At 34.6% G+C, this 24,320-nt stretch overlaps 1 protein-coding gene and 1 pseudogene across 2 annotated transcripts in view; one reads left to right on the plus strand and one right to left on the minus strand.

The window, feature by feature from the left end:
- The window catches only part of NT5DC1 (5'-nucleotidase domain containing 1), a 147,230-nt gene that overhangs the window by 30,488 nt on the left and 92,422 nt on the right, over positions 1 to 24,320 (plus strand).
- On the minus strand, positions 4,801 to 5,522 carry LOC100426265 (60S ribosome subunit biogenesis protein NIP7 homolog pseudogene; annotated as a pseudogene).

Here is a 24,320-nt window from a genome sequence, read left to right on the forward strand (position 1 = left end):
TTCTTTAGATTTTGTTGAGCTTTTTAATTTTTGTCCACCTTAGAGGTGAAAATTGGAACCTCAGTCTAGTTGTAATTTTCATTCTTCTTACTAAAAGCATGGTTGAGTATCTTTTCATATAGCTTAGACCATTTCTCTAGCCTACTTTTCCTGTACATTTTCTGTAACTTAAACCTCTGTTCTGTGATACAGGTTTCACATATTTTTCCCAGTTTATTTGTGTTTTTAATTTGCTTATGAGTTTTTCGTGCAAAACTTTCTTTTAAGGTACATACGTCTTTATTCAGAATATTATTGTTCTTTCATAGACTCAGCGGTAAGGGGCAGGAAAGGTCATCCACATCAATCGTTTTATTCTTCAGGCAAGGAAACTAGTTTATTATGCACATCCCCTGGCCTAATGTTTAACTGAGTTACATTTCTGATGTGACAAGCTGTTGGCGAGAGAGCCCACTGAGGGAAAACACCGGCGACTGAGCTAATGTGTTCACCCCGTGGTCTGGCAGGATACTGACTTTCCTGTTCTTCTAATCCTTCATCCTTTTAGAGTAGAAATGGGAAAAGTGCCAAGAAGTTTAGTCAGGGCACCTTCCACCACCACCTTGCTGTACCTCATTCCTCTTGAAAAAATTTTAAAAGAACATTCTTAGCTGCTATTATAGAGTCCAGAAGCTAAAAATGATCTATTTGTGTAAATAGTCTAATGTGGTTTAGTGGTTAGATACCTGCTGAGGGTTTGAAAAGAGAAATTCATGCATAAAAACAGGTGTTTATGAAAAACCCCTGAAACGTCAGGTCAGGTCAAGAAAAACTGAGAGTCATTTACAAAGTTTTAACAAGGGCTTTATATTCTATTTTCCGTTTTACACAAATTGCTACATTACTTGAAGAGCTCATAGTTTTCTGTGCCAAGCGCTTAATGACATCACCTGCTTTCCATAGTAACCCAGCTGAGTTAAAAATATAGAATGTCTTGGCCCCTTGACCTAAGATCTTCAAGGATCTTGGCCACCCAATGGGTTCTCAACCATTCGCACATGTTCCTACTCTATTTACAACTTTGGCTTTCACATGCAGTTTCTGCTAAGTTGGAAGGAGAAATAAAATAGATAATTAAAGTGTTAATTAGAGAAGTCACAGGGTAACAATTTTTATTTAGATCTCTTTGTTCCTCTCTTTACTATCATACTTGAGAACAACTCCACAGTCACCATTTATAGTGTACAAAGTAAAGTACTTGTAGGGTACATGAGTACCTGTAGAATATTATGTACCCGTAGGGCACCTAAGTACCTGTAGGGTCTGTGTGGCAACACAGACCACCAGGAAACCCGTCGCCAAAATGGATACTCATGCAGCTATTTAACTTAATCATATTAACAATGAAAATACATCCCAGTAATGCTGGGCCCTTGTCTGTTTAGCCATTGATCAAATAATTGTGTTACCTCACCCAAAAAACCTCTCCCCTAACAGTGCAAAGATGCTTAGTGAGTCTTCCTGCTGTCCCTGGTTCCTGCCTCTTGCCCACCAGTAATGCTGACCAGATCGCCTGGCCTTTTTGCACCCTGGTTTCCTCTTTGCCTACTTTCTTTCATATTTTAAAGGTAATAGCTATTTAGGAAAAATGTAACAAATAGAAAATAAAATGTATATACCATAGAGATATAATAACCATTAATAGTGGTTTTTTTTCCCCCAGTGATCTTATTAGTGCTGAAATTCTTACTATCTTTAATAAATTATGAGTCAAAAATAACTCTTGCCACTTACGATGCTAATCAGGCGGAAGTTTAGACATGCTGTCATCTTCCCCTGCTTTCTCTTAATTTTATGTTAGGAACTTTGGAAAGTTAAATGACACGTATGTCAAGTGGCAAAGCAGTGTCTGGGAATGCTCCATAGTTGTGATTGGTGATGATGACCATACTGGTGTCCAAGAAGTAAATATCTCTGATATCAGACAGCCTTCTCAAATGATTGTCAGACTTTTTCTGACCCTCTGTGTATACTAGTTGCCAGGCTGGATTCTAGGAATCTGGAGCAGGAGCTACTTCCTGCTGTAGATTCATGGAGATAAACGCCAGACACCAACGCCTCTTATGGCCTCTGGCTTCTTTAGTGTCTGTGTGGATCTATCTTCCAAATCATGTAATGGTGTTTTCTCATACTTTATACTCTTTCCTGAATGTAACTCAAGGACTATGGGTTATTTATTATTGAAATTCCACTCTATACAAGTAGTGCCTGTTATAAGGCCTAGACCTTATAAATGTTGCTGAAGGAAGGAACTAAGAGTGTCAGGACACCAGATTTCCATGTTTATTGAGGTGGATGGTTTGCCTCATGCTTGTGAATGCCCAAGGATAGGGCCATTTGCATGGTGCTGGTTTGGACCTGAGTCTTTCCAAACCTTTCCTTACCTTAAAATAATAACCCGGAATTCTTGTAGAGGTCCTAGTATCAACAACTTCTTCCCAAAGTAGTTTTCACAAAAGAAAATAACTGTGATTTTTGTTCTAGTAAGTGTGTACCTTAAATTGTTCTACTGGCTACTAAGTTAGAATTTCAAAGATTTTTCAAATATAGTTTTTTCTGAAAATAGGCATGGTAGGAAGATACTGATGTAAGAGGTAGGTTCAGGTTGGGCCTGAGATGGAAAGAAAAATAAGAAGAGCCCAGAATCTTTGGAATTTAGAGAGATTTCTTTAAATATCTCAGAAACCTGAACTATGCAGTTTCAGAGCAACAAATAACTTTTTAGACATAGCTATGCTTCACTTTCCCATTGTCTTTTACTCATCTATATCCCATTTACTTATTGATACATTGATTTATTCAACTCTTCAATGTATTAAAAATATATTATCTTCCAGGAAATAAATGGGCTCACAGACTACTGATACCATTTATTAATTATTTCCCTGCTCAACCTACCTGTTAGCATCTTCTCTCTTGAATGGAAATACATATATGACCCTTAAAGGGGGAAGATGTTATTATTCGGGTTGCGAGTATTAGATAGATATTTTAGAACACTCAAGTTTATAAAATGAAAATTTGAGAATTGCATCAGTATCATTAAAATACAAATATTAAGAGCTGAAAGAGATACTAATCCGAGTAAGTACTAGAAAATGGTATTTCAGTTTTTTTCTGCAGCATCCATAAACCCCCACTTTTTATTTAACAACTCCTTGTGAGTTCTCTAGATATTGGTAGAGCCCTCAGTTCTGCTTATTACTCAGCAAAGTTATGCTTGGACAGAATGAACTTTTTTCTCATTAAAATCTTAGGTAGTATTCCATTTCGTTACTTGGTGAACAATATAACTTCTATTGTCAAAAGCATTTTGCACAAGCTATATTTAATATTTACTCTAGACTCATTGGACTTTAGTTCAATTAAAAAACTTTTTTTTCCCTGATATATATGCTGCTGGCAGTACTGTAAACTGTGGATCAACATACTCATCCCTGGTCATAGTTTCACAAATATTCAGGTTAAAAAATTGTTTCCAGCTTTATTGAGTTATAAATGATAAATTAAAAGCATATATATTTATGGTATACAATATATTTTCAGATATATATATATGTATAAGTGTGTATATATATACACACACACACATTGCTAAGTGGTTACCATAATCAACCTAATTAACATATCCATCACATTGATGAGGACACCTAAGACCTACTCTTTTAGCAAATTTTAAGTATATGATACAGTATCTCTAACTATAGTCACCATGCTGTACACTAGATTTCATGAACTTATTCATCCTACGTAACTGAAACTTTGTGCCCCTTGACCACCATCTCCCTGTGACCCTCCACTCTGCAGCCCTTGGCAACCACCATTCTACTCCCTGCTTCTATGAATTTTGACTTTTTTAGATTACAAAGTATGAGTGAGATCATGCAGTATTTGTCCTTCTGTGTCTAGTTTATTTCACTTAGCATATTATCTTCTAGGTTCATCCATGTTGTCAAAAATAGCAGAATTTTCTTCTTCTTTTACGGCTGAATAATATTATGTGTTTGTGTATATGTATGTAATATGCACACTTTTTTTTAAAGGACAAGGGGGCTGACACCTGTCATCTTCCAGACACTGTGTTACATGCTTTGTAATCATGATTCTTCTAATTCTAAAAACCATTCTTAGGTAGATGGTTTTAGCTATTTCTTAAGTTTTGTGGGTTATTTTTTTTTTTAAGAAGAAAATGAAGTTTATTAAAGTTGAATGACTCATCCAAGGTCATTCAGCTGGTAGGTGGCAGAACTGGGGTTTGAAACCAAGTTTTTCTTCCATACCACATAACACTTACTATAAATTGCTTTTATTATTTCAGTCAAACTTCATTTGTGAAATCTCAGATGTGACCTACTGCTCTAATATGGCAATATCTATCTTTCATATTAATAAACAACAGAGAAAACCCATGTGCTGTTATCATGAGTTTGGAAAACAAAGTATTATCACAGATAACAATAAGCATTCTTGTCCCTAGTTCCAACAGTTTGGAATCTGTTACTCAGAACAAGAAGCCCTCAGATTCAGATACGAAACAGAATATTTAGTCACAAACACAAAGATCTGAAACCCCAATTTTGAGCCATTTCTGTACAAGAAGAATCCAGCCTGTGTTTGTCAGTGATGGATAGCATATAAACCAAGAAGACCTAAAGAGGTTAAAGTGTTGACAAAATTCAACCCGTTGGTGGAATCCACGCAAACACAGGAAACGAAGCTGGGCCTTTCCACACCACTGTGAGTCCTTGCAGTGACTTCATTTTAAGTCAACGTCTTTTTGTGCCGCACATATTCACCCATGTTTGCTTGAAGAAATACCACAAATTGGTGGGGTCTCCTTTTGTGCAGTCTTGCACGGATGTTACTGCCACCCCAAAACCCAAAGGGATGTCTGCCACCACCACTTCCTGGCCAGAAGTATTTTTCATGATTTGACGCAGACCCGATTTCAACATATCGTTCCCATATGGGAAGGACTGCTCTGCTCCAGGTTTTATCCACACTTTATACTTGGCATAGGGTGCAGGATAATCCAGAGCTGTGATGTGCAACTGAAACTTGTAGCTCTTGGTGAATTTTCTGAAGCAGGTCCCAGGGAAATCAGATATCGGCACCAGCTTCAGAATCTTCTCACTCACATAGTACACCTGGTCTTTGTGCAGCCGAGAACAGTAGGTGCCATTGAGCCTCTCAGCCAGCAGCTAGAAATTCTCCCTAATGCATTTCACAGTCTTCTCAAATATTACATGGGTCTCCTCTTCAGTCAAAGGCTGCGTTTTCTCACTGGGTTGGAACACTGGATCCTCGTGCCTCAGTAGTGGGAAACAGAAGTCCCATGTTTTCTTTATCCCTTCAGCCATCAACAGACACTTAGACAAATGCAATTATATACTGAACCAAGACATCTTTTATAAAATGAATGTGTGTAATACTTAGATGTTTATATGGAAAACCAGATACCTTTTAGAGCTGTGATAATCTATTAGAAAAATGTCCAGCTCGGCCGGACACAGTGGCTCATACCTGTAATCCTAGCATTTTGGGAGGCCGAGGCAGGCGAATCACAAGGTCAGGAGTTCGAGACCAGCCTGACCAACATGGTGGAAAAAACCCCATCTCTGCTAAAAAACAAAATTACCCGGGCGTGGTGGCGTGCACCTGTAATCCAAGCTACTCAGGAGGCTGAGGCAGGAGAATCACTTGAACCTGGGAGGCAGAGGTTGCCTTGAGCCGAGATGACACCACTGCACTCCAGCCTGGGTGACAGAGTAAGACTCTGCTCAAAAAAATAAAAATAAAAAATAAAAATAAGTAAATAAATAAAATGTCCAGCTCAATAGCTGACATTTTAAGATCTTATGTGCTAGATCTAATTCTAACAACTTTGCATATACTATTTCATTTACTTCTCATAGCAGCCCCATGAAGTAGGTACTATTATTATTCTCATCTTTAGAGATAAAGAATTTGAGGCCTAGAGGTTAAGCATCTTAGCCAAGATCACCATGGTAAAGTGACTGTTTTCTATGGATATATTTCTTTAGGATTTATGAGAAACAGAGTAATTCCGAGAATAGCACTGCTTAACTAGGAACTACTGTGTTGGCTATTCCTTGTTAAGATTTGTGTGAAAGCATAATCCCACTATGCTTTCCAAACCATCTCAAATCGGTGAACACTGTTTTTAATTCTTTACAATTGAAAGAGCTGTGTTGTTTCAGTTCTAAAATGGGCTAGTTCAGAATTTGCTAATTAAAAAAGAAGCTAATTGAAAAGCAAATAGTGTGAATGTCAATGTATTTGTTTTTATTTTGAAGACATGTCAAACATGCTTATTTTTTAGGACATCATGGCCTGTTATAATGATTAAAAGGCAGAGTGGTGTAACTAAAAACTTCTCAATGTTTTGGGAGACTTTTGAATTATTACTAATATATGAATTCTTACTAATGGGGTACATGTAGAACTTCATTTTGTAGTATTTATATTTGTATAGAATTGTATATTTAGCATGAGTTAAATATGGCAGGGGAATGCCCTTGATTACAGCTATGATGTTGAGAGAGTAAGAATAGATAGTGAATATTTTTTCAGTCCTACTTTTGGTTTGATTTCCCCATGAATCTTGATTTCTCACATTGGTAAGTGTTAGTTTATAATTGCATTATTAGTTTTGTGACCAGTAGGATTTGTATAATTGCAGCAGAGTAAAACTTTTAAAGATTAATTTAGTAAATGATATTTTGATCATACATGACTTAGAAAATGACAAAATAATGCAACTACAAAAAAAGATGTATTCTTATGATTTATAGCACAGCTATTAAAAATACAGAAAAAAGGATAAAGAGTTATTTGGCAAAAATTCTAATAGAAGAATATTGGGGGGAAATGTTAAGAGTTTTGGAGCCTATGGGAAGTAACTGACCTTACCAAAGTGTGGGGTTTTTTGGGAGAAAAAAGTCTCTCAGTCTACTAGTAACAATTTGTGGGTAATTAACTTAAAGAATAAATTCTGTGTTATTTGGTACAAATGATGATTAAACTCTTGTGTAGAATTTGGATAATACAATTATTATATTTTGAATAATACAGTCTAAAGCTGACTCCAAAGCAGTATTAAGAATAATTATATTTGAAATCCACCTATTTGTATACTTTTTTTTTAACTTTCAGTGTTGATACCACAAAATTCTTGTGCATTTTAATATACATCGTATACTACAGTGTAATGATATTGAAATGCTTTCAAAATGCATTTTACTTGTGGTTTTTAATAAGTTTATCAGAATTTTAAAAAACATTTTATAAGACAGTAAAGAGCACTTCCAGTTTTTAAACTTTGTTTGTTTTACTTTATGACACTTTACAATCTAGTTTTTTGATTTGCAAATTACACATGTGGGTCATGTTATGAGCTATGGTTCTTTAGATCTTTCTTGTCATGGGAGGAAAGAGAGAAATAGGAATTAGACATTTTTTTGCTTAAAAGGCATTATAAATACTAATATTAAGACATCTTCTTCAAGGTGAGGGCCATTTGTATGAAAGTTGTGTCTTTGAGACCTAGTACAGCACTTGAGTCTTCTGCCCCTCATTTTAAAAATAGCATTCCATGATTATCATGATAGTTAGGTCTGATTCAACTTTGTCTTCAGATTGGACTTGTGTTTACTGAGAGTCTCCCCTGTGTCAGGTGTTTTGCTTTTCTTATTTGATCCAGAAGAGACTTATGTGATAGATATTACCACTGTATTTTGTAAGGAAACTGAAGCCCAGGAGGTTAAGGAATTCCACAGGTTCATAAAGCCAGTAGGTGGCAGAGCGGAGAGTTGAATGCTGCCCTCCTATGGACACCAGTTTCAAAGGCTACTTTGGCATTTTTCCACCAGTGCATGCTCTCAGGTATTTGAAAGTATTCCTCTTTTGTTTAATTTCCTTTCATTGTTACCTAAAGCCATCAACTTATGCTTATGTTCCATCCCTTATAAACTAGCTGAAATGCTGTGGTAGCAGTTACATATCACTTCGTTAATATACTTTCTCAGAGTGGGAGCACCTCCTTTGCTCTTCTGGGCACATCACACCTCTCCTTTCTGCCTTACATTGCTGGTTTCCACAGTTTTCAAGAACAAGTACCCATTTTTTTCAATATTTAAAATTGGGAAAACTTGGATATGTGTATAGTATATAGCATTCTTTTATACTAAAGGTGAGGAATATTAATTTACTGAACACATGTATGTGTATCTGCTACCCAGCAAAAGAAACTTAACATTACCATTCTTTTTTAAACCCCTATGCCATCTCCCTGACGGCATTCCCTGTGTTTCCTCATGTAGTTAATTATACTGAGTCTCTTATTCCCTCTGTCCTTCTAGAAAGTATACCACTCTGCATCCCACCCACAATAATGTTTTTCTTGCATGTTTTTAAATTCTGTATTTAAAAGGAATTATACTGTGTGTATCTGCTTCTGCAACATACTTTTTTGATGTAACATTGTGTTTTTGAGATTTGTCCGTACTGATATGTGGGGCTGTTTATTCATTTTTCACTGCCCTGTAGTTTACAATGGTATAAGTTTATCAGAATTTTTTTTATCTGTAATGGATATTTAGCTATCCAAAATAATACTGCTCTGAACATTCTCTGCTCTAAACATGCTCTGAACATTGCATGTTTCCTGGCTACATGCAAAAGAATCTTTCTAGGAAGTATACCTAGGAGTGGAATATTAAGTATATATATTTTTCTGCTTTACTGCTAATTCCAAATTATTTTCTAAATTGTTTCATGTTTTTACCAGCAGGGCATAAGGGTACACCCACTTGGTATCATCTAAACTTCAAGGTTTGCCAACTAGTAGTTGTAAAATGCTGTCTCATTTTATTGTATTTGTATGATACTGATTCTAATGATGGTGAGCATATTTTTATATGTTGATTGTGTTTTTTTGTGTTTACTTCTCTCTCAAATACCTGTTTGTACCTTTGCCCACTTTTTGCCAGATTTTTTTTTTCTTTTTTTGGTGGTGTGTTTTTTTTAGTATTCTTACATATTTTGGATATTGATTTTCATTAGTTATATGTGTTGCAGATATTTTCTTTCAGTTTGTGACATGTTCACTCTCTCTAGGGCATTTTATGTGTTATCTGCAGCTATCATCTATCTAAGAAAGACTCCATTATTTAAAATAACTCATTGAGATTCAGTAAATTACTTATATTGTTCTTTTCCCAACTTTCCAGTGGGACTCCAAGTCGTTGTATATTCAAGAAAAACTTGGCACCCTTGTGAATGACGGTAGAGAATGTTTCATTAATTTCTTTTGATGACCTTCCTTTCTCTAGTGGAATTAGGTGACCATTATTTTTATAGAATTTCTAATTCTAGGTTTACTTCCAAAGGTTCGTGCAAATCATTAACAGAAGTTTATATTCAACATTTGAATTCAAGAAAAGGTTACTTTGTTTCTTATGTGATAAAAACTAGTACCACATTTTCTTTCCTTTTTTTTTTCCAACAGGAGAATGTTTCCAGTCGAGGATTATGATAAGCATTTAATTACTGAAAATCCTTACATAGAGTCTTATTTCAGTAAATCATTTTCTGCCAAAACACACACACACACACACACACACACACACACACACACACTGTAGATGTGAGATGTTTCTAGTCTAGAAAATATATAGGAATTCCTATTTCAGGAAAATTTTGATGAAGTTACTTAGATGAAAACTCAAAAACAGATTTGTTACTTCTCAGTTTCATTTAATAGCTGATTTGATGTAATTGTTATTAGGATCTTACTCCTTTGATATTTACAAAACCACTTTTTTGTAGGAACTAAATGGGTACTCTTTCTAAAATATGAAACTAATTTAGTATAGTTCACAGTTCCATTTTATTTTTGAGAATTTGTGGGACCAAATTTAGTAATGTAATTGTAAAAGACAAAACACCATAAACATTTTGATTGATTTCTATTTTTGCTTTTTTTTTTTTAACTTAAAAAAGTTGTTACTCGGCATATATTTAGGAAAGGGTAGTAGAGATTTCAAGTTGGAAAAAAAATTAATAACATGAAAACAAAAACCACATATACTCAAACTTGAAAGCACCTGTTTCAGGTTTCATATTTTACATTTAATTATTTTATATATCATCAATGCTGGTTCTGCTCTTAAATTCATGTTTCACTCCTAAAACATGTTAAATGAGTTTATAATTTACTTCTGATTATTTGGTTGAAATGTGTTAGCATCTGAAAATAAACATATACAGGAAAATAAGATACTTGATTTATAGTATGTGGCAAAAACTGTGTTTTTTCCTTAGAGTCAGGAATGTCTTCAGCGAGCTGGGCATCTTGATAGAATGATAGCTTAAAGGGGTCAATGGCAGTGGCTGAGATAAACAGGAAGCAGTGAAATACATTAATAGTGTTCTTCCAACCTTGAAAAGTAGAATTTGGCACTGCTTTTCTTGTTTCTTTTTGTTTCTTATGAACTGTCTGGTTCAGACTGAAGATGTAAGGTTCTGTATTTATCAGTTCTAAAAGTTATTTTCGTGTTCTAATGCCTTCTTTACATCTGTCCCAGTTTCTTCACATATATGTCTGTCTGAATACATGGAAATCAAGCAAATTCCTAAATAAAATCCAAAGATCTGGATTAACTATTCTCTGTGTTTCATGGTGGGAAAATTTGATGGATACAATTATAGACATTATGGTTTGTGTCTTATATGGAAGAAGACTATGATTCTGTCCTTTTGCTGTTACTAGGAAATTCCTGGAGATAGGATTTTATTATTCTGAATAATATTTAGAAATAATATTAAAATAAAGGAATTTTAAGAAACATAGATCATATTAAAAGAGATAGTACTACACTTTCCCACCTCTTTTGTTTTTGTTTTTGAGATGGAGTCTTGCTCTGTCGCGAGACTGGAGTGCAGTGGTGCGATTTCAGCTCACTGCAACCTCCGACTCCCAGGTTCAAGTGATTCTGCCTCAACCTCTCAAGTAGCTGGGATTATAGGCACGCGCCACCACACCCAGCTAATTTTTTTTTTTTTTTTTTGTATTTTTAGTAGAGACAAGGTTTCACCATGTTAACCAGGATGGTCTTGATTTCTTGACCTTGTGATCCGCCCACCTGGGCCTCCCAAAGTGGTAGGATTACAGGCTTGAGCCACCGGGCCCAGCCTTTCCCACCTCTTTAATTGTTTTTGTTCAGGTTGAATTAGTTCTATTACTTAAAATTTTTTTTTAATTCTATGAAAACTTCCAAGTCACACTGTCCTTGTTAGCTATAGTTAAGAAATGAGAGTGTGCCATTTTTTATTGCTGTCAATTTAATATTTTGTTGCATTCCTTTTTTTTTTTTTTTTTGCATTTTGGTTGTTTGATGTATAATTTTAAAAATACGTGATTGTTTTATGGATAAGCCTAGGAAGTAAGTTATTCAGTCAACAAAATTAGCTATAGTAATTCATTTTATTATAATCAAATCAGGAAAAATTAGGACCGTCATTTATTGCAACATTGTCAAATTTGTAGTAGTGTTTGGTTGTGTTGTGTTTTCTCTGTTAGATTTTAATCTATATCAATTAGCAAAATATTTGTAATGCTTTGTAATAAAGAACAGGTGTGAGTAGAATGCCTTAAACCTTTTTATGACTTGAGAAAAAACTTACAAAGATTAGGAGCTTTATCATTTTTCACACTCATTGCCAAATAAATACAATCATTTATATTTTTGTAATGAGGATATTCAGAGTTCATGTATTGGTGGTGCCGGGTATTCTGCAGTCAGATATTTGGATATCCTGGGAATTTATATAATTGGAATTCTTTTTATAACAGATAGTATGAAAGCAAACATATTCTTCTTACAATATTAAAGTGTAAAAGGAGGCCAGGCGCGATGGCTCACACCTGTATCCCAGCACTTTGGGAGGCCAAGGCGGACAGATCACGATGTCAGGAGATCAAGACCATCCTGGCCAACATGGTGAAACCTCGTCTCTACTAAAATACAAAAAATTAGCTGGACGTGATGGTGCATGCCTGTAGTCCCAGCAACTTGGGACACTAAAGCAGGGGAATCTCTTGAACCCGGGAGGCAGAGGTTGCAGTGAGCTGAGATTGTGCCACTGCACTCCAGCCTGACAGCAGAGCGAGACTCAGTCTGAAAAAAAAAAAAAAAGTGTAAAAGGAGAACACCAACTTTCATTCATATATACTGAGTTGCTAACTCTTATTAAATTTGTTTCTCCTGGTTTTCTATATTACTTTAAATATATAACTCTAAGTTTAGAATTCAAATATTTAGGTGTATTTAAATTAACTTTGAGTTTTAATGAGTTAGTAAACGGACTCTTAGAGTTTGTTTGTAATCCACACCAGACTTTGGGACAACTGTTTGTTAGACTTCACACCAGTAACAAACTCCCTAAGGGGACTGGGTGTGATAGCAGGAAGTAAACCAGGAGTGGTGAGCCAATGGTATTTGTCCCTGACAACTTTGAGTTAGTTCACCACATCCCAGCCACAAATATGCATGATAGGAGAATGAGAGTTCTGTTTGGCACATAGTTCAAAAACAGACATTTTCAAACAAGGAATCTTAGGTTGATGGCATTGAAAGTTACTAGATTTGTTCTGAAATGTGCCGGTTGCCAGCAGTGAAGAAGTGATCTGAGGGAAAAGGGCTCAATTAGAGAATGTATTATGTGCCAGTTATAGATTTGATTCATACATCAGATTGATGCATGAGAAATGGAATGCCTCTTAAATATAATATATGAGCAAAGTTACAGGACATAAGAACTTCTAGTTTCTGTCTTGAAGCATTATAATAGATTGAAAGCTTCTTTAAACTCTTCTTCTCACTCTGCAGTGAGAAGTTGGACAGTTGTCCTCAACAGAGGACAATTGATAATTGCGTACTGTTAAATGTCCCCAAAAGAATTTGTTTAGAAAGGTGAGATATGATAAAAAGAATGGGCAACAAAGTGTTTCCCTTATCATAAATTTTGTCAGATCATAAGATCTGAGTTCAGTAACTCTACACTGTGAAATGCTGAAAAAAACCAACATTAAATTGATGGTAAGAAGAAATGCTGATTTTCAAAATGCAAAATTTTTCTGTTCTTTATTATCTCTTATTAAGAAGATTGGCCACATCCTTACTTCAGGGTACATCTACAAGTTTCATACTTATTTAAGAGGTTAAAATGGGTCCTGTATTATTTCATTAGAAGTCCTGTCCTGCTATTGTCATCTTATTGATTATTCTTGAGATTGTTTTCTTTTCATCTCTTACCTAATACTTGTTTGTTTACCAAAGTTACATAATCTCCTCTTAACATTTTAGAGTTTTCTTTAAAGTATCCCCAGTGATCTGAAAATCAAATTTGTATCTTCTGTCCCATAAAGTAAAAAATAGTTTGTTTCATTTTTTGAATTGTTCATTTCCAGATGCTTACCAATTCATTTTTTTTTTTAGTTTTTACTTACCATTTTATTTTTAACAGTAATTTAGCTCAAAATTGTAAACTAATGAAACCAAATTTTTGATACTTTCTGAACTTCTTTTAACATTTATGTGATGGTATTTGAGAGCAGCAAACACTCGTTTTGTCGTTGGTAACTATTTCAATTTGGTATGCAGTCTAATGTTTGTACAGAGCACTGTGCCAGGCAGAAATCTTCCCTTACTTACTTCTGGAGAGCACCACAGAAGTAAAAGGATGTCCTCCTCGTTTTCCTATCACAGTTAGCATGTGCACAGTTACCAGCCATATGTCCCACAGCCTGACTTGTTGATTATGGTTACAGTTAATACTGATGAAAAAAAGACTTTCATGCTTTGTGTGCTGGGTGTGGTGGGCAGTTTAAGGCAGGGAGAGTCCCTGGGGATTTGATAAAGGAATATAGATAACCTGAGATTTAAGTCCAGTATGTGGTTAAAAGGGAATCAAGCAAATAAAAAGTTATCTAGGCTGCAGAACAATGGTGGCTATGTACTTTTTGAGTAGGTGGCGTCAACCTGTTATTTTTAGACAGCTTGCTAAATAGATTTTATCATACTTTGACCTCCCAACTTCAGATAAAAGGGGTAAGAACGAATTTCTCAGAAGCTCCATGACAATAAGTAAGTAACTGGAGTCACTTTACTCAAAATGGGTGAAAGAAATCCCTTTCGATTAAAGCCAGAGAAATTCTTAGCTGGCCACTTGAAACTTTCTCCTTAAAAAAAGAAAGTATGTGCCAGGGGAAGAGAAGGTTAAATAAATTATTGTTAAATGAATTAAGTAGGAATAAATCTAGAGGAAATACTTTATCTGTATCTTATAGTTTCCTATAGTTATGATATAACTTATGTTTCTTAAACTTAAGTATGCTATAAATCTTTTTGATCTACATTGTTTAAGTTCATGGTATTCAAACTGAATAGAAAGTTCAGAAATAGACCCAAAAAGACTGGGAAATTTAATGTATGAAAAAGATAGCATTTCAGATCAATGGAAGACAGATTGTTCAATAAGTAGTGTTTGGCCTATGAATAGCCATCTAAAAAAATACAGTTATGCCCTACCTCCCACCTAATACCTAAATAAATTCTACAGAGATCAAAGGTCTATGGATTAAAAAATAAATTATAAAACTACTAGTAGAAAATGTAGGGGGATATTTTTTATATATATATTTTTTTAATCATGTAGTCAGAAAGCCTTTGAAGTACGACCTGAAACCCAGAACTATAAAAGAAAAGATGTATGAATCTGACAACATTTAAAAAAAAAAAAAAAAAACTACATATAAAGAAAAATACAAGTAAAGTTAAAGATAAATGACAAACTGGGACCAGACAAGGTGGCTCACACCTGTAATCCTAGCACTTTGGGAGGCCACGGTGGGCAGATCACCTTGAGGTCAGGAGTTTGAGATCAGCCTGGCCAACATGGTAAAATCCCAACTCTACTAAAAATACAAAAATTAACTGGGTGTGGTGGCATGTGCCTGTAATCCCAGCTACTTGGGAGTCTGAGGCAGGGAAATTGCTTGAATCCGGGAGGCAGAGGTTGCAGTGAACTGAGACCCTGCCACTGTACTCCAGCCTGGGCAACAGAGCGAGAGTCCATCTCAAAAAAGGAAAAAAAAAAAAAAAAGATAAATGACAAACTGGGAGAAACATTTCCAGCTCATGTAATGGAGCTAATAGTCTTAATATATAAAAAGTTATAAAAAGTTTATTTTAAAAAGTATTTAAAGCAAAACAATAACCCAGTTGAATAATGGATAAAGAATTGTAAATGACCTTAAACCTATGCAAAGATGTAGCTTTATTTGTAATGAGAGATTGCAAATAGAAACTGTTACAATACTTTAATATAAACTTTAAAAATGTCAAATGCACAGTCACCCAAGAATTATATCTCTAAGAATTTACATTACAGATACAGTTGCATATGTGCAAATGATGTATATACAGGGTTATTGATTATACCATTATTTGTAATAGCAGAAGAAGGAACTGCTCAAATATTCATTCATAAGAACTAGTTACATTAGCAGTCATTAAAAAAGTGGAGGCAAGCAGGGGAATCACTTGAACCCGGGAGGTGGAGGTTGTAGGGAGCTGAGATCGTGCCACTGCACTCCAGCCTGGCGACAGAGCAAGACTCCATCTCAAAAAAAAAAAAAAAAAAAAGGTGTAGGCACCTTGTTATGGACTATGAAAGACATCCAGAATATATTTAGAAGAAAAAAAAAAGTATATAGAATAGAGTAGATGGTATACAGCATTTGTGTAAAATACATAATTGATACATATGTAGCACAGAATATCTCATATTCCTTGTATAAGGATAGACAAACTAGTAAGAGTACTTGCATCTCATTGAGTAAATTGGGGACAGGGGTGGGAGGGAGACTTAGTTTTCATTGTATGCCAGCCTTTACATTTTGAATGTTGCACCAAGCATAATCTATTCCAAAACACATCATATTTTTAAAAATCCTTACAAAAAGATAAAAAGCAAAATAGAAAATATTGTAGCATTTGTTTTCATTGCAGTTTGCCATACATGCCATCCAAAGATTGTCTACTTTTTGGAGCATTTGAATTCAGTGATAGACAACTGTGATCCTAAAATTATAGCTAATTTATATTCCTTTGCTGGTACTACTCAATCTTGCAGTGCATTAGGATCATCATTGTGAATATTGATTTTCATTGTATTCGTGTGGATGTGTTAATTAATAGAGGTATTACTATGATAACAGTTTATTTTTTTAGAGCATCCTTTTTTTTTTTGGTTAAGAAATGACTAAAAGTTGGATGCTTTGTATAACAAAGTCACTAATAACTAAAATGGTTTTTTGAGAAAATTTTTGTTTTTCTCTATAGGAGATAAGTAATCAAACAAAATACTGTTTGTTATTCAGATAATATGTGAGTGTACTGACTTTTTAAACCCATATTTTGAATGGGTTACAGGTAGTCATTTCTCTAAGTCAAAAGTAAAGCGTAACAAGGAAAATAAGGATCTAGCCAAAGAAATGTTTTTAAAATATATGTATTACATGATATCAATTTGTAAGTTACAGCTTATTCTGAAAAGTCAGTCTTGTGTTTTCAATCTCTAGAAATATACTAAACATTTAAGTGATGAGAATTGACCATTCTTTTTAGACTTTCCTAGATGTTTGGATTCTTAGCCCATTCCATGCGTTTTCTACATTTTCTTTCTTTACTATAAGACAGGTGCATAATCCATGGATAAATTCAAGTGGACAGTAAGTCAACAAAGTTCTCAAAATATATTTTGCCTGGCAGGACATTTTGGAGTAATTATACATTTGGTTCAGAATTTGAAGGTGTGGGTGATATTATTAGCTGTTTGACACAATTTAAGTTACTTGGTGACTTCTAAAATTTTAAATCAGGAATTTTTAAAATAATTAATAGCTTAAGTATATGTTTTCATCGCTGCAAAATTTCAGAGTATTATAAGCCATTTCTATATACTAATTTATTCTTCCAGTACATATGACAGGAAATCAAATAGACAGTGTGTCTTTACCAGACTGACTCTGCATTTTTAGGATTATGATCTTCTAAATTATTTCCCTGCCAGTACTAAGAGAACACTAACCTATTCAAAGGCTACTTTAGTAGGATAAATAACTTGAGTCTGAGACAGAGCTTTCAAAACAGAATGGTGTTTGAATAGTGAAGTACATAACACTTTTAACAAAGGTGAACCAAAGGATGACTGTCGAAAGGGTATCTAGACTTTATTGGAGAAACTGTTTTTCCAAAAGAGCCCAAATGCCTGGTGGAGACCCTGAATTAAAAAGGCAATATTTGAAGTTAGTGTTGATGCACCAAATCAGTTTAGAGATTAGGGTAGAACTTTTGAATCTGGAATCTCCATGTAAAATAAGTGGTGAAAGAGTTATGAAATCAGACAGCTTGAAGATTCAAATAGGACTCTTTTTAGCGAGTCTCCTTTCTTTAAAGGTGAGGACATTGAGATAAGGAATTTGATTTGCACAAAGAACCAGCATTAGGACTTATGGCTTTTTATCTAAAGCGTAGTGTTCCCCCACTCACAGGTAGGTAAGGTTGAAAGTGTTGCTACATTCGTGTACCTTTATTGCCTATGATGTTTCCCTTTGACATCTGCCCCTCAAAGTACTGTTGAGAAGCTGAGAGAAGGCTTGTGGGCTGTAAGTGTTGAAGCTTAGAGAATAGGAGCTAGATCATGTTGTTTTGTAGGCCCGGATAAAACGTCAACTCTTTGACAAGGGCAATGACAGGCTAAGTCTAGAAGGATTTTTACAAGTGACCTAATTAGATGTGTGTTTTTTTTTGTGTTTTTTTTTTTTTTTTTGAGACGGAGTCTCACTCTGTCCCCCTTGCTGGAGTGCAGTGGATCTCAGCTCACTGCAAGCTCCGCCTCCCGGGTTCAGGCCATTCTCCTGCCTCAGCCTCCCGAGTAGCTGGGACTACAGGCGCCCGCCACCTCGCCCGGCTAGTTTTTTTGTATTTTTTAGTAGAGACGGGGTTTCACTGTGTTAGCCAGGATGGTCTCGATCTCCTGACCTCGTGATCCACCCGTCTCGGCCTCCCAAAGTGCTGGGATTACAGGCTTGAGCCACCGCGCCCGGCCTAGATGTGTGTTTTTACTATGGCTCTAATATGGAGAGCATACTGAGGGAGCCCATGGCCACTGAGAGATCGGTTAAGAAAATGTTTTTTTTAATTTTTAATTTTTTATTATTATTTTTTGAGACGAAGTCTCACTCTGTCACCCAGGAAGGAATGCAGTGGCACTATCTTGGCTCACTGCAGCCTCCACCTCGTGGGTTCAAGCAGTTCCCCTGCCTCAACCTCCCAAGTAGCTGGGACTACAGGTGCCCACCACCACGCCCAACTGATTTTTGTATTTTAATAGAGATAGGGTTTCACCATGTTGGCCAGGCTGGTCTCAAACGTGTGACCTCAAGTGATCCACCTGCCTCGGCCTCCCAAAGTGCTGGGATTACAGGTGTGAGCCACTGCACCTGGCCTTGAAAATGGTGTTTTAGATTAGAATGGGGCAGTGGAAATAGAAGTCCCTGGGCAAGAGTGAGTTTCAGGTACGTTACCTAACTTTTAGAGATTGGAGCATTAGTCTAGCAGTATTTTTGTAAGCTAGTTTTTATTTGATGTTGTTTGCTATTATTGCTATCTGTCATATAAGGTTGTAATCTAATAAAATATCTGAAGGTAAGGAAGCTGGAGAACCTTGGAGTCTTATATATCTAGTGAATATCAAATGTGGATTTGAGAATGTCACATCAAATTTTGTGTAATAAATACAGTGTTCATATTTAACCATTACATAGGTTGATTTTAGGTACTATGATTGACTTTCAGATTTTATAAGTAAAGCATGGCAGACTGTATATTTTATGATTTTTTGATAGGTGAGTGAAAGATAACATTAACAACTCTTTGTGGCATTTAAAATGTTATGTCATCAATAGAAATCTTGACATCTCTGAGTTTTTATATTTTTGTGAATTTGCTCACGGATTAGAATTTGCAGCTCCTAATTGCAATTTGTATCACCTGCTCAGCCCTCTTTTTGCTTCCGGGCCACTATCCAGCCCATATTCCTGCCAACTTCAGTGCCTGCACCATCACTTATAAAATCCCATCTTCCAAACCCCCTCATTTTAAGGACTCTGAGATCAGAATATGTGGGCCTCTGATGAGCATATCAACCATCTTTGATAACATTCATACATGCAAGTGCATTTTTACTATATATATTTTTCTTGACTAATTTTTTTCTCAAAATTGCACAGGAAGAAAGATTCTTTATGTTTTCAACTCATATTGTTTTTGGTTTCTACCCTCTAAGTGATTGTATAGTTAAAAGGCATTTCTAGAGTAAAATTTTATCTATCCATTTATTTATTTACTTGAAATACATTGAGCGCTTACATGCTGCTCCTTGTTTAAATTTGTGAATATAAGACTAGTAAGTAATGTATATATGTTGTCTATTGGTATGTTTTAAAATTCACAGTATTATCTAGAGAATGTAGTACATGCAAATAATGACAAATGTGATATTGGATTTAGGGTTACATTTATAGATAATATGTTAGAAACCATTATTTTATATTTCTCTTTCCCACTTATAATGGGAATTAAATATGTTCATTTTAGCTTGTCTATAATAAATACCAGCTTAGTCTACCACAGCAAATAAACTTTTTTTTAAAAAAAGCAGCAATAACAAAATACTTCACTCTACTCTTTTCTTGGTTTATTGAGATATTAACTGATAGTTTTGTCTCATCAAATATTCTTTTGTTCTGGAACACTGATGCATTTATTTTGGCTTCTGAAGTTTTATAAGAACATGTTATTTGGGGAGTATTGATGCCAACTTTATTGAAAACACTTATTTTACTTAGCTAATTCTGTTGACTAAGATGCAGGATTATAGTAACCTGGTTGAATCTGCTACACTCTTCCTTACAAAGGAGAAGGTGAAATGGAAATTTTGGAGGAGGTGGAGTGAGGTTTGTATGTCACAATCTATTTTAACAGAATGCAGTGCCTTCATTTTCATTATACTTTCAGTGTAGTTGACTTCTTAAACTAGTTTGAAGATTTGGAATTTAAATGAGAATATAGGATTGGAAAATACAGAAGCTATCTATTTAATTTTTTTCATTTAATAGTGATTAAAGTTTTAACACCTTAAAGGTGCACACAACAGTTGATTCTTCAATTTATCATACCATTTAACTCCCATTCCTTTCTTCCTGGCCTCTGCTTTTCACCATGAGGTAGATTTCCTTGTCTCTTGTTTCAAAAATAAGAAAAAAAAATAAAATTAGAAAGCAACTTTTGAACTCCTGTGTCCTCTAGCTTTAAACTCTTCTATTATGGTGATTATCTCCCCCACCGTGCCAGAGAATGAGGCAGCATGCTGTCTCCAAGGCAGTCTGACTCCTGTGTACTGATTTATTCCTCTCTATCTCACATGGGAATTTTATCCTCTGTCCTTTCTTTACCAGGTCTTTATTTAACCCCTTAACATAATGAAGACTTTGAATGCTATAAAACAAAAAGAGAACCCTTCTTCAGCCCTACTGTTTCTTCTCTTCTCCTCTTTTCCTCCATCTTTTTACAGCCATACTTCTTGGTTAGAATGTTCCATACTTTTCTGTTTCCTTTTACAACTCTAATACAGTTCTTAGCAGCATTCATTGTTCTTGCTAAAGTCAACCAGAAACTCCAATTACTAAATCCAGTGATGTATTTTCTATAGTCATATTGCCTCTGAGTTCTTGATTGTGCTCTATGATGTCACCAGAGAAGAGGAAAAGTAAATTTAAATAATCTATAATCCTTCTCCATACTGCCTGTCTTATTTTTACAGTATAATAAAATACAGAGGAATGATTCCTTTATACTTTACCACTAGATGGCTGAACTACATTGTTTTTGGAAAAGAGGTAAAATCTTAATCACTTGAGGTAGGCTAATGTATAACATTTAATAAAATCCCTGATATATTAGTATAAAAATATATACACAAATATATGTATATACATACATATTCACACATGCTACAAATATACAACATAATTTTTGAGTAGGGTTAATTAGTATTAAGAATTTTTTTAAATCATAAAACGTATAACCTTGTCTGATTTTAGCTGTATTTATAAGATACGTTATATAAGACACATAAAAGATCATAGTATTTTCACATCATGTTCTTACACAGACTATCCATAAACATCAGCTCTAAAAGTTTCACAAACATCTTGAGGGCGAATTTAACTCTATTTTAGATGTAATATCTGTTGTCAGATGATACATTCAGTTATCTTTAAGCGTAGTGTTTTATAGAATCTCTATTCCACTACGGTTCAAAATAATAGAAGATAATGTGCCATTTATTCATTTAAATTTTTAGTTGTAAACATTTTATTCTAATTTTTAAGTCTCCATGAATCAAGGATTGGTCATAAGTACCTCTATTAGGTATTTAGTTAGGCTTCAGGAATATAGTTACCTCTATTAGGTACCTAGTTAGGCTTTGGAAATATAAAAGTTACATATGAAATTGCCATTGTTGTCAGAAACAGTCAAATATTGGCAGTTTCATATGATTCAGTGTAATAACTTTCTTACTCGTTTAGTCATATTCATTTTTATGTTTTATGCAATGATATGAATAGTCCTGTGGGACTAAGTTTTGATAAACTAAAGTTTTGACCTTGAAGTATTGTTTCCTTACCTTCTCTGTGGATTTTATTGAAGATATATGTGCGGAAATGCAATTTGGCAAAATAAGCATCAAAAGGAAAAGTAAGTCTTACTACATGCCAAAAATTTTTTCAAGTACCATTGCAGTAGAAAGCTGTATGTATTGCATTTGGAAAATGCATGGTTCATCTTTGAAAATAGAATGTACAATACATGCCTAACGGGAATTTTTTTTTTTTTGAGACAGAGTCTGATGATGGGCTAATTGCAGTGATTGACCAAAGAGATGTTAAAACATGGCTCCCAAATCATCATTGATTTGTAGTGTACTTTTCCCCCCTCAGAATAGCAGTAAGAGTCTGTTGATTTTACTTTTGGCTATTTAGTTATAGTGTTAACACTTAATTAAAATTTGTGAGATTTAAAAATAGTTGGTAAATATGTTCAATATTTTAACAAAATAGCAACATGTCTGGAGTAATGTTTTGTCTAGATTAAAAGATGCTGTCACTGAGGCCTGGATTTCTTTCTGTTCCTATATCCTAACACTGTCCGTGGTCACCCAGTTTCCCCTCAGAAGGAGACATGGTTATGACTTGTTTCTTACCTGGCCTCTGACAACAGATTCACCCAAACACATTATACTCCTTGCTACAGGTGATAATGTTCCTGCTCTGGAGTTTTTGCGTTGACCTTATTTTAAGTCTTCCAACAAATGCTGATGAAAAAAAAAAATACACAAAACTTTGTATTTGCTTTTTTAAAAAATGCTAGAACAGTGAGATGGTGTTTAAACCAGTTTGAAAGTACACTGTTCAGTTCATGGTGTTTATTTGGTAAACTCTTACAGGTTAATTTAATTATGAAAGGGAGAGGTTCTCCCTGAGAAATATTGGGATGGTTTTGATGATGGAATTAAATAGTTTCTCATTCATTCTATTTTATTTCACTCATCAAACTAAAAACAAAGCACCGTTTGATTTGTTTATGCCTCAGGATTAGTAACTCTTAGCAGAGGCATCTTGTTACATTCTTTGACTTGCCTATGATTCCTTGTAGGTGAGTAAAAAAAATGAATTGTTTTAATATCATTTTTCTTCATAAGATAAAAATAAAAAAATCATTTAGGATTTAAAAAAAAAAAAGCCATAAATAACCATATACAACCACATCGTTCTTTCCGTTTTACTTGTACTCCCTTTGCTGATTTGAAGTGAGGCTGTTATAACAGAATAGAACTTTAGTTTGACAGGGAGTATACAGACTTTATATTAGGCTGGTGCAAAAGTAATTGTGGTTTTTGCCATTACTCTCAATGGCAAAATATGTGGCTGAGTATGATGTGGCATTGAAATATTTCTACATTCGGATTAGTTAAGGTTACAAATAGTTTGCATGGGTTTAGTGCTTATAAGTATTGTTAGACAACTGTTGTGATGGTTACATGTTATATAGTTTCCTAATGTCTCCAAACTGCTCCAGATGTCTGGGATAATCTGAGAAAAATAATAATCTTTCTTATTATTAATGACCAATTCATTTAGCACTTTATAATAGTGGTTTTTATTTTTTGGTTTTTGTCACTCGCCAACACAAACATCTCGTTTGGAATTCAGTGGCCACTTTCTGGGTGCCTTAGAGGACCATTGTGAATTAACATGGCCTAAAATCATATTTTAAGAATATCATGTAATACATACTGAATCCAGTTTAAGAAGTTTGACTAAAGCAAACAATCTAAACAATTTAAAATGACTTTGAATCGATCTAAAATCACATGTGTATTTGCCTATCAGTATTCTGCACGTCAATGAAATGACATATGAGTGAGGTTACTCCATTACAACATAGGTTGTAAAAGCAAAAGATTAGAACCAAGGCTGGTATCCATATAAAGGGCACTGGGTGAATAAACAACACTGCATCTACACAAAGAAATAATGTACTTTTCCTTAAAAAAAAAAAAAAAAAAGAGGGAGGAAGTTCTGTGTGTACTGAAATGGAAACATTTCCAGGGTGTATGTTTTTTAAAGAAGAGATACAGAGCTTATACATTTTATGCTATCTTTTATATAAGTGAAAGTGGAGGGGGATAGGTAAGTGTTTATACAAAGAAACAGTGGGAGAATATACAAGAGACAAATGTATACAGTTGCCTAAAGGCATTTAGGGTTGGGAATGGGCTAGAAAAAAATTATATTGACTTGAATCAAGTTCAAGAGTAGCTTTTATCTCCTGTAATAAAATATTATGATAGTGACAAATATACTTTCCTAATCATGCCATAACTTAAAAATTTTGAAGTTATGTAAAAGTCAATAATGTGTATTTTCTTTGAAAGCATATCCTCAGTCTTCTGTTCTCCATCATCTTTTATTTTGGGGAGGAATATGTAAAATATTTGCCATTTGTCTCCTGTTTTCTTGTGTTTGTTCTTCACTTTCTGTAGTTATTTTCTCCTCTGCACCCATTTCT

Source organism: Macaca mulatta, chromosome 4 (assembly GCF_049350105.2).
Source record: "Macaca mulatta isolate MMU2019108-1 chromosome 4, T2T-MMU8v2.0, whole genome shotgun sequence".
Classification (NCBI taxonomy): Eukaryota; Metazoa; Chordata; class Mammalia; order Primates; family Cercopithecidae; genus Macaca; species Macaca mulatta.